The 13971-nt window shown below is 39.2% G+C and overlaps 24 non-coding genes across 24 annotated transcripts; all 24 read right to left on the bottom strand.

Annotated features, from left to right (window-relative positions):
• Positions 1–80: 80 nt before the first annotated feature.
• LOC142173181 (5S ribosomal RNA) lies at positions 81–199 on the bottom strand. The gene has a single exon (XR_012702609.1). It is a non-coding gene; the product is annotated as a 5S ribosomal RNA (ribosomal RNA).
• Positions 200–656: 457 nt separating this feature from the next.
• Positions 657–775, bottom strand: LOC142173194 (5S ribosomal RNA). Its single transcript, XR_012702621.1, has one exon. It is a non-coding gene; the product is annotated as a 5S ribosomal RNA (ribosomal RNA).
• A 457-nt stretch (positions 776–1232) lies between these two features.
• LOC142173208 (5S ribosomal RNA) lies at positions 1233–1351 on the bottom strand. The gene has a single exon (XR_012702634.1). It is a non-coding gene; the product is annotated as a 5S ribosomal RNA (ribosomal RNA).
• A 458-nt stretch (positions 1352–1809) lies between these two features.
• On the bottom strand, positions 1810–1928 carry LOC142173187 (5S ribosomal RNA). The gene has a single exon (XR_012702614.1). It is a non-coding gene; the product is annotated as a 5S ribosomal RNA (ribosomal RNA).
• A 458-nt stretch (positions 1929–2386) lies between these two features.
• Positions 2387–2505, bottom strand: LOC142173177 (5S ribosomal RNA). Its single transcript, XR_012702606.1, has one exon. It is a non-coding gene; the product is annotated as a 5S ribosomal RNA (ribosomal RNA).
• A 457-nt stretch (positions 2506–2962) lies between these two features.
• Positions 2963–3081, bottom strand: LOC142173192 (5S ribosomal RNA). Its single transcript, XR_012702619.1, has one exon. It is a non-coding gene; the product is annotated as a 5S ribosomal RNA (ribosomal RNA).
• Positions 3082–3539: 458 nt separating this feature from the next.
• Positions 3540–3658, bottom strand: LOC142173202 (5S ribosomal RNA). Its single transcript, XR_012702629.1, has one exon. It is a non-coding gene; the product is annotated as a 5S ribosomal RNA (ribosomal RNA).
• Positions 3659–4114: 456 nt separating this feature from the next.
• LOC142173089 (5S ribosomal RNA) lies at positions 4115–4233 on the bottom strand. The gene has a single exon (XR_012702518.1). It is a non-coding gene; the product is annotated as a 5S ribosomal RNA (ribosomal RNA).
• A 457-nt stretch (positions 4234–4690) lies between these two features.
• On the bottom strand, positions 4691–4809 carry LOC142173190 (5S ribosomal RNA). Its single transcript, XR_012702617.1, has one exon. It is a non-coding gene; the product is annotated as a 5S ribosomal RNA (ribosomal RNA).
• A 458-nt stretch (positions 4810–5267) lies between these two features.
• LOC142173145 (5S ribosomal RNA) lies at positions 5268–5386 on the bottom strand. The gene has a single exon (XR_012702578.1). It is a non-coding gene; the product is annotated as a 5S ribosomal RNA (ribosomal RNA).
• A 458-nt stretch (positions 5387–5844) lies between these two features.
• LOC142173079 (5S ribosomal RNA) lies at positions 5845–5963 on the bottom strand. Its single transcript, XR_012702509.1, has one exon. It is a non-coding gene; the product is annotated as a 5S ribosomal RNA (ribosomal RNA).
• A 457-nt stretch (positions 5964–6420) lies between these two features.
• On the bottom strand, positions 6421–6539 carry LOC142173195 (5S ribosomal RNA). The gene has a single exon (XR_012702622.1). It is a non-coding gene; the product is annotated as a 5S ribosomal RNA (ribosomal RNA).
• Positions 6540–6996: 457 nt separating this feature from the next.
• LOC142173032 (5S ribosomal RNA) lies at positions 6997–7115 on the bottom strand. The gene has a single exon (XR_012702466.1). It is a non-coding gene; the product is annotated as a 5S ribosomal RNA (ribosomal RNA).
• A 457-nt stretch (positions 7116–7572) lies between these two features.
• LOC142173196 (5S ribosomal RNA) lies at positions 7573–7691 on the bottom strand. The gene has a single exon (XR_012702623.1). It is a non-coding gene; the product is annotated as a 5S ribosomal RNA (ribosomal RNA).
• Positions 7692–8149: 458 nt separating this feature from the next.
• On the bottom strand, positions 8150–8268 carry LOC142173059 (5S ribosomal RNA). The gene has a single exon (XR_012702493.1). It is a non-coding gene; the product is annotated as a 5S ribosomal RNA (ribosomal RNA).
• Positions 8269–8726: 458 nt separating this feature from the next.
• Positions 8727–8845, bottom strand: LOC142173179 (5S ribosomal RNA). The gene has a single exon (XR_012702608.1). It is a non-coding gene; the product is annotated as a 5S ribosomal RNA (ribosomal RNA).
• A 459-nt stretch (positions 8846–9304) lies between these two features.
• Positions 9305–9423, bottom strand: LOC142173100 (5S ribosomal RNA). Its single transcript, XR_012702530.1, has one exon. It is a non-coding gene; the product is annotated as a 5S ribosomal RNA (ribosomal RNA).
• A 458-nt stretch (positions 9424–9881) lies between these two features.
• LOC142173197 (5S ribosomal RNA) lies at positions 9882–10001 on the bottom strand. The gene has a single exon (XR_012702624.1). It is a non-coding gene; the product is annotated as a 5S ribosomal RNA (ribosomal RNA).
• Positions 10002–10458: 457 nt separating this feature from the next.
• Positions 10459–10577, bottom strand: LOC142173203 (5S ribosomal RNA). The gene has a single exon (XR_012702630.1). It is a non-coding gene; the product is annotated as a 5S ribosomal RNA (ribosomal RNA).
• A 457-nt stretch (positions 10578–11034) lies between these two features.
• Positions 11035–11153, bottom strand: LOC142173204 (5S ribosomal RNA). Its single transcript, XR_012702631.1, has one exon. It is a non-coding gene; the product is annotated as a 5S ribosomal RNA (ribosomal RNA).
• Positions 11154–11969: 816 nt separating this feature from the next.
• Positions 11970–12088, bottom strand: LOC142173198 (5S ribosomal RNA). The gene has a single exon (XR_012702625.1). It is a non-coding gene; the product is annotated as a 5S ribosomal RNA (ribosomal RNA).
• A 458-nt stretch (positions 12089–12546) lies between these two features.
• Positions 12547–12665, bottom strand: LOC142173037 (5S ribosomal RNA). The gene has a single exon (XR_012702471.1). It is a non-coding gene; the product is annotated as a 5S ribosomal RNA (ribosomal RNA).
• Positions 12666–13122: 457 nt separating this feature from the next.
• LOC142173199 (5S ribosomal RNA) lies at positions 13123–13241 on the bottom strand. Its single transcript, XR_012702626.1, has one exon. It is a non-coding gene; the product is annotated as a 5S ribosomal RNA (ribosomal RNA).
• Positions 13242–13699: 458 nt separating this feature from the next.
• Positions 13700–13818, bottom strand: LOC142173048 (5S ribosomal RNA). Its single transcript, XR_012702482.1, has one exon. It is a non-coding gene; the product is annotated as a 5S ribosomal RNA (ribosomal RNA).
• Positions 13819–13971: the final 153 nt, after the last annotated feature.

Consider the following 13971-nt stretch of genomic DNA (forward strand, 5'->3'; position numbering starts at 1 on the left):
AGTAAAACTCATTTGTGAATTTATTAGAGCTACCGCCGATATATTAAAAGATGTAAGTTGCAAATATTGCCAAAAACAAAGGGATGCAACACGAGGACTTCCAAGGGGGTCACCCATCCTAGTACTACTCTCGCCCAAGGACGCTTAACTTCGGAGTTCTGATGGGATCCGGTGCGTTAGTGCTGGTATGATCGCATCCGACATTCCTTGCATTCTAAATTCTCTTTAACACCTTTCCTCCTTCCGCTTTTGGTGCGAAGGTGTAAAGCCTTAAAACGACATACACTTTACGCCCATTTATCCGTTTTATGCAATTCCTCTTTTGATTTCTACTATTTTTCGCGGGCAAAGGCATTCACCACCAACAACAAGCCGCACTCGACGATAATATCACAATCACAATCGACGACATCGCAACTAGACGTTTTACGAATGTAGTGACATGTCAAGCGCAACTAGACTTAAGGGTTAACCCCGTAAATATTTTCCTTATTTACTGCATATTGCTTTTTCTCACAATTATTTTCTTTAAAAAAAATTTATTATTTCATGTAAAAAGAAATATCGTTCATATCAAGTAAAACTCATTTGTGAATTTATTAGAGCTACCGCCGATATATTAAAGGAAGTAAGTTGCAAATATTGCCAAAAACAAAGGGATGCAACACGAGGACTTCCCAGGGGGTCACCCATCCTAGTACTACTCTCGCCCAAGCACGCTTCACTTCGCAGTTCTGATGGGATCCGGTGCGTTTGTGCTGGTATGATCGCATCCGACATTCCTTGCACTCTAAATTCTCTTTAACACCTTTCCTCCTTCCGCTTTTGGTGCGAAGGTGTAAAGCCTTAAAACGACATACACTTTACGCCCATTTATCCGTTTTACGCAATTCCTCTTTTGATTTCTACTATTTTTCGCGGGCAAAGGCATTCACCACCAACAACAAGCCGCACTCGACGATAATATCACAATCACAATCGACAACATCGCAACTAGACATTTTACGGATGTAGTGACATGTCAAGCGCAACTAGACTTAAGGGTTAACCCCGTAAATATTTTCCTTATTTACTGCATATTGCTTTTTCTCACAATTATTTTCTTTAAAAAAAATTTATAATTTCATGTAAAAAAAAATATCGTTCATATCAAGTAAAACTCATTTGTGAATTTATTAGAGCTATCGCCTATATATTAAAAGAAGTAAGTTGCAAATATTGCCAAAAACAAAGGGATGCAACACGAGGACTTCCCAGGGGGTCACCCATCCTAGTACTACTCTCGCCCAAGCACGCTTCACTTCGGAGTTCTGATGGGATCCGGTGCGTTAGTGCTGGTATGATCGCATCCGACATTCCTTGCACTCTAAATTCTCATTAACACCTTTCCTCCTTCCGCTTTTGGTGCGAAGGTGTAAAGCCTTAAAACGACATACACTTTACGCCCATTTATCCGTTTTACGCAATTCCTCTTTTGATTTCTACTATTTTTCGCGGGCAAAGGCATTCACCACCAACAACAAGCCGCACTCGACGATAATATCACAATCACAATTGACGACATCGCAACTAGACGTTTTACGGATGTAGTGACATGTCAAGCGCAACTAGACTTAAGGGTTAACCCCGTAAATAATTTTCTTATTTACTGCATATTGCTTTTTCTCACAATTATTTTTTTTTTAAAAAAATTATTATTTCATGTAAAAAAAAAATATCGCTCTTATCAAGTAAAACTCATTTGTGAATTTATTAGAGCTACCGCCGATATATTAAAAGAAGTAAGTTGCAAATATTGCCAAAAATAAAGGGATGCAACACGAGGACTTCCCAGGGGGTCACCCATCCTAGTACTACTCTCGCCCAAGCACGCTTAACTTCAAAGTTCTGATGGGATCCGGTGCGTTAGTGCTGGTTTGATCGCATCCGACATTTCTTGCACTCTAAATTCTCTTTAACACCTTTCCTCCTTCCGCTTTTGGTGCGAAGGTGTAAAGCATTAAAACGACATACACTTTACGCCCATTTATCCGTTTTACGCAATTCCTCTTTTGATTTCTACTATTTTTCGCGGGCAAAGGCATTCACCACCAACAACAAGCCGCACTCGATGATAATATCACAATCACAATCGACGACATCACAACTAGACGTTTTACGGATGTAGTGACATGTCAAGCGCAACTAGACTTAAGGGTTAACCCCGTAAATATTTTCCTTATTTACTGCATATTGCTTTTTCTCACAATTATTTTCTTTAAAAAAAATTTATTATTTCATGTAAAAAAAATATATCGTTCATATCAAGTAAAACTCATTTGTGAATTTATTAGAGCTACCGCCGATATATTAAAGGAAGTAAGTTGCAAATATTGCCAAAAACAAAGGGATGCAACACGAGGACTTCCCAGGGGGTCAGCCATCCTAGTACTACTCTCGCCCAAGCACGCTTCACTTCGGAGTTCTGATGGGATCCGGTGCGTTTGTGCTGGTATGATCGCATCCGACATTCCTTGCACTCTATATTCTCTTTAACACCTTTCCTCCTTCCGCTTTTGGTGCGAAGGTGTAAAGGCTTAAAACGACATACACTTTACGCCCATTTATCCGTTTTACGCAATTCCTCTTTTGATTTCTACTATTTTTTGCGGGCAAAGGCATTCACCACCAACAACAAGCCGCACTCGACGATAATATCACAATCACAATCGACGACGTCGCAACTAGACGTTTTACGGATGTAGTGACATGTCAAGCGCAACTAGACTTAAGGGTTGACCCCGTAAATATTTTTCTTATTTACTGCATATTGCTTTTTCTCACAATTATTTTCTTTAAAAAAAATTTATTATTTCATGTAAAAAAAAATATCGTTCATATCAAGTAAAACTCATTTGTGAATTTATTAGAGCTACCGCCGATATATTAAAAGAAGTAAGTTGCAAATATTGCCAAAAACAAAGGGATGCAACACGAGGACTTCCCAGGGGGTCACCCATCCTAGTACTACTCTCACCCAAGCAAGCTTAACTTCGGAGTTCTGATGGGATCCGGTGCGTTAGTGCTGGTATGATCGCATCTGACATTCCTTGCACTTTAAATTCTCTTTAACACCTTTCCTCCTTCCGCTTTTGGTGCGAAGGTGTAAAGCCTTAAAACGACATACACTTTACGCCCATTTATCCGTTTTACGCAATTCCTCTTTTGATTTCTACTATTCTTCGCGGGCAAAGGCATTCACCACCAACAACAAGCCGCACTCGACGATAATATCACAATCACAATCGACGACATCGCAACTAGACGTTTTACGGATGTAGTGACATGTCAAACGCAACTAGACTTAAGGGTTAACCCCGTAAATAATTTTCTTATTTACTGCATATTGCTTTTTCTCACAATTATATTCTTTAAAAAAAATTTATTATTTCATGTAAAAAAAATATATCGTTCATATCAAGTAAAACTCATTTGTGAATTTATTAGAGCTACCGCCGATATATTAAAAGAAGTAAGTTGCAAATATTGCCAAAAACAAAGGGATGCAACACGAGGAATTCCCAGGGGGTCACCCATCCTAGTACTACTCTCGCTCAAGCACGCTTAACTTCGGAGTTCTGATTGGATCCGATGCGTTAGTGCTGGTATGATCGCATCCGACATTCCTTGCACTCTAAATTCTCTTTAACACCTTTCCTCCTTCCGCTTTTGGTGCGAAGGTGTAAAGGCTTAAAACGACATACACTTTACGCCCATTTATCCGTTTTACACAATTCCTTTTTTGATTTCTACTATTTTTCGCGGGCAAAGGGATTCACCACCAACAACAAGCCGCACTCGACGATAATATCACAATCACAATCGACGACATCGTAACTAGACGTTTTACGGATGTAGTGACATGTCAAGCGCAACTAGACTTAAGGGTTAACCCCGTAAATATTTTCCTTATTAACTGCATATTGCTTTTTCTCACAATTATATTCTTTAAAAAAAATTTATTATTTCATGTAAAAAAAATATCGTTCATATCAAGTAAAACTCATTTGTGAATTTATTAGAGCTACCGCCGATATATTAAAAGAAGTAAGTTGCAAATATTGCCAAAAACAAAGGGATGCAACACGAGGACTTCCCAGGGGGTCACCCATCCTAGTACTACTCTCGCCCAAGTACGCTTAACTTCGGAGTTCTGATGGGATCCGGTGCGTTAGTGCTGGTATGATCGCATCCGACATTCCTTGCACTCTAAATTCTCTATAACACCTTTCCTCCTTCCGCTTTTGGTGCGAAGGTGTAAAGCCTTAAAACGACATACACTTTACGCCCATTTATCCGTTTTACGCAATTTCTCTTTTGATTTCTACTATTTTTCGCGGGCAAAGGCATTCACCACCAACAACAAGCCGCACTCGACGATAATATCACAATCACAATCGACGACATCGCAACTAGACGTTTTACGGATGTAGTGACATGTCAAGCACAACTAGACTTAAGGGTTAACCCCGTAAATATTTTCCTTATTTACTGCATATTGCTTTTTCTCACAATTATTTTCTTTAAAAAAAATTTATTATTTCATGTAAAAAAAAATAATGTTCATATCAAGTAAAACTCATTTGTGAATTTATTAGAGCTACCGCCGATATATTAAAGGAAGTAAGTTGCAAATATTGCCAAAAACAAAGGGATGCAACACGAGGACTTCCCAGGGGGTCAGCCATCCTAGTACTACTCTCGCCCAAGCACGTTTCACTTCGGAGTTCTGATGGGATCCGGTGCGTTTGTGCTGGTATGATCGCATCCGACATTCCTTGCACTCTAAATTCTCTTCAACACCTTTCCTCCTTCCGCTTTTGGTGCGAAGGTGTAAAGCCTTAAAACGACATACACTTTACGCCCATTTATCCGTTTTACGCAATTCCTCTTTTGATTTCTACTATTTTTCGCGGGCAAAGGCATTCACCACCAACAACAAGCCGCACTCGACGATAATATCACAATCACAATCGACGACATCGCAACTAGACGTTTTACGGATGTAGTGACATGTCAAGCGCAACTAGACTTAAGGGTTAACCCCGTAAATAATTTTCTTATTTACTGCATATTGCTTTTTCTCACAATTATATTCTTTAAAAAAAATTTATTATTTCATGTAAAAAAAATATATCGTTCATATCAAGTAAAACTCATTTGTGAATTTATTAGAGCTACCGCCGATATATTAAAGGAAGTAAGTTGCAAATATTGCCAAAAACAAAGGGATGCAACACGAGGACTTCCCAGGGGGTCAGCCATCCTAGTACTACTCTCGCCCAAGCACGCTTGACTTCGGAGTTCTGATGGGATCCGGTGCGTTAGTGCTGGTATGATCGCATCCGACATTCCTTGCACTCTAAATTCTCTATAACACCTTTCCTCCTTCCGCTTTTGGTGCGAAGGTGTAAAGCCTTAAAACGACATACACTTTACGCCCATTTATCCGTTTTACGCAATTCCTCTTTTGATTTCTACTATTTTTCGCGGGCAAAGGCATTCACCACCAACAACAAGCCGCACTCGATGATAATATCACAATCACAATCGACGACATCGCAACTAGACGTTTTACGGATGTAGTTACATGTCAAGCGCAACTAGACTTAAGGGTTAACCCCGTAAATATTTTCCTTATTTACTGCATATATCTTTTACTCACAATTATATTCTTTAAAAAAAATTTATTATTTCATGTAAAAAAAAAATATCGTTCATATCAAGTAAAACTCATTTGTGAATTTATTAGAGCTACCGCCGATATATTAAAAGAAGTAAGTTGCAAATATTGCCAAAAACAAAGGGATGCAACACGAGGACTTCCCAGGGGGTCACCCATCCTAGTACTACTCTCGCCCAAGCGCGCTTAACTTCGGAGTTCTGATGGGATCCGGTGCGTTAGTGCTGGTATGATCGCATCCGACATTCCTTGCACTCTAAATTCTCTTTAACACCTTTCCTCCTTCCGTTTTTGGTGCGAAGGTGTAAAGCCTTAAAACGACATACACTTTACGCCCATTTATCCGTTTTACGCAATTCCTCTTTTGATTTCTACTATTTTTCGCGGGCAAAGGAATTCACCAACAACAACAAGCCGCACTCGACGATAATATCACAATCACAATCGACGATATCGCAACTAGACGTTTTACGGATGTAGTGACATGTCAAGCGCAACTAGACTTAAGGGTTAACCCCGTAAATATTTTCCTTATTTACTGCATATTGCTTTTTCTCACAATTATTTTCTTTAAAAAAAATTTATTATTTCATGTAAAAAGAAATATCGTTCATATCAAGTAAAACTCATTTGTGAATTTATTAGAGCTACCGCCGATATATTAAAGGAAGTAAGTTGCAAATATTGCCAAAAACAAAGGGATGCAACACGAGGACTTCCCAGGGGGTCACCCATCCTAGTACTACTCTCGCCCAAGCACGCTTCACTTCGCAGTTCTGATGGGATCCGGTGCGTTTGTGCTGGTATGATCGCATCCGACATTCCTTGCACTCTAAATTCTCTTTAACACCTTTCCTCCTTCCGCTTTTGGTGCGAAGGTGTAAAGCCTTAAAACGACATACACTTTACGCCCATTTATCCGTTTTATGCAATTCCTCTTTTGATTTCTACTATTTTTCGCGGGCAAAGGCATTCACCACCAACAACAAGCCGCACTCGACGATAATATCACAATCACAATCGACAACATCGCAACTAGACATTTTACGGATGTAGTGACATGTCAAGCGCAACTAGACTTAAGGGTTAACCCCGTAAATATTTTCCTTATTTACTGCATATTGCTTTTTCTCACAATTATTTTCTTTAAAAAAAATTTATAATTTCATGTAAAAAAAAATATCGTTCATATCAAGTAAAACTCATTTGTGAAATTATTAGAGCTATCGCCTATATATTAAAAGAAGTAAGTTGCAAATATTGCCAAAAATAAAGGGATGCAACACGAGGACTTCCCAGGGGGTCACCCATCCTAGTACTACTCTCGCCCAAGCACGCTTAACTTCGGAGTTCTGATGGGATCCGGTGCGTTAGTGCTGGTATGATCGCATCCGACATTGCTTGCACTCTAAATTCTCTTTAACACCTTTCCTCCTTCCGCTTTTGGTGCGAAGGTGTAAAGCCTTAAAACGACATACACTTTACGCCCATTTATCCGTTTTACGCAATTCCTCTTTTGATTTCTACTATTTTTCGCGGGCAAAGGCATTCACCACCAACAACAAGCCGCACTCGACGATAATATCACAATCACAATCGACGACATCGCAACTAGACGTTTTACGGATGTAGTGACATGTCAAGCGCAACTAGACTTAAGGGTTAACCCCGTAAATATTTTCCTTATTTACTGCATATTGCTTTTTCTCACAATTATTTTCTTTAAAAAAAATTTATTATTTCATGTAAAAAAAAATAATGTTCATATCAAGTAAAACTCATTTGTGAATTTATTAGAGCTACCGCCGATATATTAAAGGAAGTAAGTTGCAAATATTGCCAAAAACAAAGGGATGCAACACGAGGACTTCCCAGGGGGTCACCCATCCTAGTACTACTCTCGCCCAAGCACGCTTCACTTCGCAGTTCTGATGGGATCCGGTGCGTTTGTGCTGGTATGATCGCATCCGACATTCCTTGCACTCTAAATTCTCATTAACACCTTTCCTCCTTCCGCTTTTGGTGCGAAGGTGTAAAGCCTTAAAACGACATACACTTTACGCCCATTTATCCGTTTTACGCAATTCCTCTTTTGATTTCTACTATTTTTCGCGGGCAAAGGCATTCACCACCAACAACAAGCCGCACTCGACGATATTATCACAATCACAATTGACGACATCGCAACTAGACGTTTTACGGATGTAGTGACATGTCAAGCGCAACTAGACTTAAGGGTTAACCCCGTAAATATTTTCCTTATTTACTGCATATTGCTTTTTCTCACAATTATTTTTTTTAAAAAAAAATTATTATTTCATGTAAAAAACAAATATCGTTCTTATCAAGTAAAACTCATTTGTGACTTTATTAGAGCTACCGCCGATATATTAAAAGAAGTAAGTTGCAAATATTGCCAAAAATAAAGGGATGCAACACGAGGACTTCCCAGGGGGTCACCCATCCTAGTACTACTCTCGCCCAAGCACGCTTAACTTCGGAGTTCTGATGGGATCCGGTGCGTTAGTGCTGGTTTGATCGCATCCGACATTTCTTGCACTCTAAATTCTCTTTAACACCTTTCCTCCTTCCGCTTTTGGTGCGAAGGTGTAAAGCCTTAAAACGACATACACTTTACGCCCATTTATCCGTTTTACGCAATTCCTCTTTTGATTTCTACTATTTTTCGCGGGCAAAGGCATTCACCACCAACAACAAGCCGCACTCGATGATAATATCACAATCACAATCGACGACATCGCAACTAGACGTTTTACGGATGTAGTGACATGTCAAGCGCAACTAGACTTAAGGGTTAACCCCGTAAATATTTTCCTTATTTACTGCATATTGCTTTTTCTCACAATTATTTTCTTTAAAAAAAATTTATTATTTCATGTAAAAAAAATATATCGTTCATATCAAGTAAAACTCATTTGTGAATTTATTAGAGCTACCGCCGATATATTAAAGGAAGTAAGTTGCAAATATTGCCAAAAACAAAGGGATGCAACACGAGGACTTCCCAGGGGGTCAGCCATCCTAGTACTACTCTCGCCCAAGCACGCTTCACTTCGGAGTTCTGATGGGATCCGGTGCGTTTGTGCTGGTATGATCGCATCCGACATTCCTTGCACTCTAAATTCTCTTTAACACCTTTTCTCCTTCCGCTTTTGGTGCGAAGGTGTAAAGGCTTAAAACGACATACACTTTACGCCCATTTATCCGTTTTACGCAATTCCTCTTTTGATTTCTACTATTTTTTGCGGGCAAAGGCATTCACCACCAACAACAAGCCGCACTCGACGATAATATCACAATCACAATCGACGACGTCGCAACTAGACGTTTTACGGATGTAGTGACATGTCAAGCGCAACTAGACTTAAGGGTTGACCCCGTAAATATTTTTCTTATTTACTGCATATTGCTTTTTCTCACAATTATTTTCTTTAAAAAAAATTTATTATTTCATGTAAAAAAAAAAATATCGTTCATATCAAGTAAAACTCATTTGTGAATTTATTAGAGCTACCGCCGATATATTAAAAGAAGTAAGTTGCAAATATTGCCAAAAACAAAGGGATGCAACACGAGGACTTCCCAGGGGGTCACCCATCCTAGTACTACTCTCGCCCAAGCGCGCTTAACTTCGGAGTTCTGATGGGATCCGGTGTGTTAGTGCTGGTATGATCGCATCCGACATTCCTTGCACTCTAAATTCTCTTTAACACCTTTCCTCCTTCCGCTTTTGGTGCGAATGTGTAAAGCCTTAAAACGACATACACTTTACGCCCATTTATCCGTTTTACGCAATTCCTCTTTTGATTTCTACTATTTTTCGCGGGCAAAGACATTCACCACCAACAACAAGCCGCACTCGACGATAATATCACAATCACAATCGACGACATCGCAACTAGATGTTTTACGGATGTAGTGACATGTCAAGCGCAACTAGACTTAAGGGTTAACCCCGTAAATATTTTCCTTATTTACTGCATATTGCTTTTTCTCACAATTATTTTCTTTAAAAATTTTTTATTATTTCATGTAAAAAAAAAATATCGTTCATATCAAGTAAAACTCATTTGTGAATTTATTAGAGCTACCGCAGATATATTAAAAGTAGTAAGTTGCAAATATTGCCAAAAACAAAGGGATGCAACACGAGGACTTCCTCGGGGGGTCACCCATCCTAGTACTACTCTCGCCCAAGCACGCTTAACTTCGGAGTTCTGATGGGGTCCGGTGCGTTAGTGCTGGTATGATCGCATCCGACATTCCTTGCACTCTTAATTCTCTTTAACACCTTTCCTCCTTCCGCTTTTGGTGCGAAGGTGTAAAGCCTTAAAACGACATATACTTTACGCCCATTTATCCGTTTTATGCAATTCCTCTTTTGATTTCTACTATTTTTCGCGGGCAAAGGCATTCACCACCAACAACAAGCCGCACTCGACGATAATATCACAATCACAATCGACAACATCGCAACTAGACATTTTACGGATGTAGTGACATGTCAAGCGCAACTAGACTTAAGGGTTAACCCCGTAAATATTTTCCTTATTTACTGCATATTGCTTTTTCTCACAATTATTTTCTTTAAAAAAATTTTATTATTTCATGTAAAAAAAAATATCGTTCATATCAAGTAAAACTCATTTGTGAATTTATTAGAGCTACCGCAGATATATTAAAAGAAGTAAGTTGCAAATATTGCCAAAAACAAAGGGATGCAACACGAGGACTTCCCAGGGGGTCACCCATCCTAGTACTACTCTCGAACAAGCACGATTAACTTCGGAGTTCTGATGGGATCCGATGCGTTAGTGCTGGTATGATCGCATCCGACATTCCTTGCACTCTAAATTCTCTTTAACACCTTTCCTCCTTCCGCTTTTGGTGCGAAGGTGTAAAGCCTTAAAACGACATACACTTTACGCCCATTTATCCGTTTTACGCAATTCCTCTTTTGATTTCTACTATTTTTCGCGGGCAATGGCATTCACCACCAACAACAAGCCGCACTCGACGATAATATCACAATCACAATCGACGACATCGCATCTAGACGTTTTACGGATGTAGTGACATGTCAAGCGCAACTAGAATTAAGGGTTAACCCCGTAAATATTTTCCTTATTTATTGCATATTACTTTTTCTCACAATTATTTTCTTTAAACAAATTTTATTATTTCATGTAAAAAGAAATATCGTTCATATCAAGTAAAACTCATTTGTGAATTTATTAGAGCTACCGCCGATATATTAAAAGAAGTAAGTTGCAAATATTGCCAAAAACAAAGGGATGCAACACGAGGACTTTCCAGGGGGTCACCCATCCTAGTACTACTCTCGAACAAGCACGATTAACTTCGGAGTTCTGATGGGATCCGGTGCGTTAGTGCTGGTATGATCGCATCCGACATTCCTTGCACTCTAAATTCTCTTTAACACCTTTCCTCCTTCCGCTTTTGGTGCGAAGGTGTAAAGCCTTAAAACGACATACACTTTACGCCCATTTATCCGTTTTACGCAATTCCTCTTTTGATTTCTACTATTTTTCGCGGGCAAAGGCATTCACCACCAACAACAAGCCGCACTCGACGATAATATCACAATCACAATTGACGACATCGCAACTAGACGTTTTACGGATGTAGTGACATGTCAAGCGCAACTAGACTTAAGGGTTAACCCCGTAAATATTTTCCTTATTTACTGCATATTGCTTTTTCTCACAATTATTTTTTTTTTAAAAAAAGTGCTGGTATGATCGCATCCGACATTCCTTGCACTCTAAATTCTCTTTAACACCTTTCCTCCTTCCGCTTTTGGTGCGAAGGTGTAAAGGCTTAAAACGACATACACTTTACGCCCATTTATCCGTTTTACGCAATTCCTCTTTTGATTTCTACTATTTTTCGCGGGCAAAGGCATTCACCACCAACAACAAGCCGCACTCGACGATAATATCACAATCACAATCGACGACGTCGCAACTAGACGTTTTACGGATGTAGTGACATGTCAAGCGCAACTAGACTTAAGGGTTGACCCCGTAAATATTTTTCTTATTTACTGCATATTGCTTTTTCTCACAATTATTTTCTTTAAAAAAAATTTATTATTTCATGTAAAAAAAATATCGTTCATATCAAGTAAAACTCATTTGTGAATTTATTAGAGCTACCGCCGATATATTAAAAGAAGTAAGTTGCAAATATTGCCAAAAACAAAGGGATGCAACACGAGGACTTCCCAGGGGGTCACCCATCCTAGTACTACTCTCGAACAAGCACGATTAACTTCGGAGTTCTGATGGGATCCGGTGCGTTAGTGCTGGTATGATCGCATCCGACATTCCTTGCACTCTAAATTCTCTTTAACACCTTTCCTCCTTCCGCTTTTGGTGCGAATGTGTAAAGCCTTAAAACGACATACACTTTACGCCCATTTATCCGTTTTACGCAATTCCTCTTTTGATTTCTACTATTTTTCGCGGGCAAAGACATTCACCACCAACAACAAGCCGCACTCGACGATAATATCACAATCACAATCGACGACATCGCAACTAGATGTTTTACGGATGTAGTGACATGTCAAGCGCAACTAGACTTAAGGGTTAACCCCGTAAATATTTTCCTTATTTACTGCATATTGCTTTTTCTCACAATTATTTTCTTTAAAAAAATTTTATTATTTCATGTAAAAAAAAAATATCGTTCATATCAAGTAAAACTCATTTGTGAATTTATTAGAGCTACCGCAGATATATTAAAAGTAGTAAGTTGCAAATATTGCCAAAAACAAAGGGATGCAACACGAGGACTTCCCAGGGGGTCACCCATCCTAGTACTACTCTCGCCCAAGCACGCTTCACTTCGGAGTTCTGATGGGATCCGGTGCGTTAGTGCTGGTATGATCGCATCCGACATTCCTTGCACTCTTAATTCTCTTTAACACCTTTCCTCCTTCCGCTTTTGGTGCGAAGGTGTAAAGCCTTAAAACGACATACACTTTACGCCCATTTATCCGTTTTATGCAATTCCTCTTTTGATTTCTACTATTCTTCGCGGGCAAAGGCATTCACCACCAACAACAAGCCGCACTCGACGATAATATCACAATCACAATCGACGACATCGCAACTAGACGTTTTACGGATGTAGTGACATGTCAAACGCAACTAGACTTAAGGGTTAACCCCGTAAATAATTTTCTTATTTACTGCATATTGCTTTTTCTCACAATTATATTCTTTAAAAAAAATTTATTATTTCATGTAAAAAAAAATATCGTTCATATCAAGTAAAACTCATTTGTGAATTTATTAGAGCTACCGCCGATATATTAAAAGAAGTAAGTTGCAAATATTGCCAAAAACAAAGGGATGCAACACGAGGACTTCCCAGGGGGTCACCCATCCTAGTACTACTCTCGAACAAGCACGATTAACTTCGGAGTTCTGATGGGATCCGGTGCGTTAGTGCTGGTATGATCGCATCCGACATTCCTTGCATTCTAAATTCTCTTTAACACCTTTCCTCCTTCCGCTTTTGGTGCGAAGGTGTAAAGCCTTAAAACGACATACACTTTACGCCCATTTATCCGTTTTACGCAATTCCTCTTTTGATTTCTACTATTTTTCGCGGGCAAAGACATTCACCACCAACAACAAGCCGCACTCGACGATAATATCACAATCACAATCGACGACATCGCAACTAGATGTTTTACGGATGTAGTGACATGTCAAGCGCAACTAGACTTAAGGGTTAACCCCGTAAATATTTTCCTTATTTACTGCATATTGCTTTTTCTCACAATTATTTTCTTTAAAAAAATTTTATTATTTCATGTAAAAAAAAAATATCGTTCATATCAAGTAAAACTCATTTGTGAATTTATTAGAGCTACCGCAGATATATTAAAAGTAGTAAGTTGCAAATATTGCCAAAAACAAAGGGATGCAACACGAGGACTTCCCAGGGGGTCACCCATCCTAGTACTACTCTCGCCCAAGCACGCTTCACTTCGGAGTTCTGATGGGATCCGGTGCGTTAGTGCTGGTATGATCGCATCCGACATTCCTTGCACTCTTAATTCTCTTTAACACCTTTCCTCCTTCCGCTTTTGGTGCGAAGGTGTAAAGCCTTAAAACGACATACACTTTACGCCCATTTATCCGTTTTATGCAATTCCTCTTTTGATTTCTACTATTCTTCGCGGGCAAAGG

Source organism: Nicotiana tabacum, chromosome 18 (genome assembly GCF_000715075.1).
Source record: "Nicotiana tabacum cultivar K326 chromosome 18, ASM71507v2, whole genome shotgun sequence".
NCBI classification, from domain to species: domain Eukaryota; kingdom Viridiplantae; phylum Streptophyta; class Magnoliopsida; order Solanales; family Solanaceae; genus Nicotiana; species Nicotiana tabacum.